Source organism: Cariama cristata, unplaced genomic scaffold, assembly GCF_000690535.1.
Source record: "Cariama cristata isolate BGI_N322 unplaced genomic scaffold, ASM69053v1 scaffold2183, whole genome shotgun sequence".
NCBI classification, from domain to species: domain Eukaryota; kingdom Metazoa; phylum Chordata; class Aves; order Cariamiformes; family Cariamidae; genus Cariama; species Cariama cristata.
The window spans coordinates 27,601-29,198 of NW_009606440.1; positions in this window are offsets into that span (position 1 = coordinate 27,601).

A 1,598-nucleotide genomic window follows, 5' to 3' on the forward strand; every position below is an offset into this window, starting at 1 on the left:
GTATGTTGAGAGGATAAGTGTACAGCTTAGGTTTGAATTGCTTAAATATGGCTGGAGAGGAGGGAGGGAGCATTTGTGAAGCATGTTCTGAGCACTGTGTTCAGGATCCCTGATGGCTACACACAGCCAGCGCTGCAGGTACGATGCTTTCCATGGTGGGACACTGTGGGACTCTTGCTTACGTAAACATGCAGACCGAATGGAGACCTTGTTCTCCCAAGCAAGACATAATGCCTTGCCATGTTTCAGCTTCTGTTAACAAGACAGAGTTAGTGCCATGTAGGACTTTGGAGGACTGTGTAAAGGTAAGCCTTCTATCTGCCACGTAAGCATACAGGAGCGACAGGAAATCTGGTTCACTGTATTTTGTCTGCAGCTACTGCAGAAGCTACATCATAAAATCTGTCCAAGACTACCTCGAATGTTCATTGGGTTTTAATGCCTTGTTTCTGTTGGTAGAAGATTTTTTTGGAACATCATTTCTCTGACAGCTGAAACTGTATCAATTTCCACATTTTCTTGGTGATCTATTTATTTCTGTTTGTTCCTGTGTTGTTCTTTTTGCTTGACTTAAAGAGCAGTTTTTCCTTTCTGGATCGTCACTTGGCAGTATGTTTATTCAGTGTATGCATGTTCTGTCTCAGACTTTGTTTTGCAATGCTACGCAAAGCTCTTTCATCACTTTCCTGTAAGATTACCTTCCTGTTCCTTTCTTTTTTTCATAGTCACTGTTCTCTGCGCCTTCTTTGTGCTGGGTTTTTTGGACATAGGTAAACACTTTGGCAAGTATTATTCTGGGTAGGGTCTTACAAGTGCCATGCACAATGTCACCTGTTCTTCACTGTCTCTACTAGACATGTCATTCCTCATGCATCCTTGGGTGTCATTTTGCTCTTTCTTTGGCTACATGATGTCAGTGACTTGTGGCACTCTGGAGATTCACCAGCACCCCATAGCCAAACTCTGATTTCTGCTGTAAGTTGCTTGTACCATTGGATTGCATCATAGTTCTATTACCCAGCTTTAGAGGCAATCCTGTTGCATCTGTCTTTCTGGTCTGCGGTCTCACATTACATATTGACAGTTGGTCATCAGCAAACTTCATTAGTAAATTCAGCTTTTGCCAGGTTAGTTGACCAAATCGTTAGGTAGAAGGAGGCTTCAAGGAACTCCAATAGTAGTTTCTTTCCAGTCTAGCATTTCTCCTTTAAGCAGCGACCTTCACAATTTTTCCTCTTACCTGCTTTAAGTCTCTTGTACTCATCCATGATTATAAGCTCCTTCATGTGACATTGTATCAGGACCTTTAACAAAATAGGAACAGTCCAGCTCTGTTGAACTTTTATACAGTTGCTGCTTTTAGTTCCCAAGATCACTTTCCTCTGCTAGTTTTCCCTCCAGCCATTCACTACCAACTTCGGTTTAGTAAACTGTTAATGAAAAGTCTTGGCTTTGACCCAAGATTTATTGGACTGCTTTTCCTAGAAATCGGAAGTCAATCACGACTAATGTGCTCTGAGCCAACCTCCTTCTAAATTACCGTGTGGTATCTGTTGTGCTGCAGGCCCCTTTATTGTAAAGGACTTACTCAAGAGTTG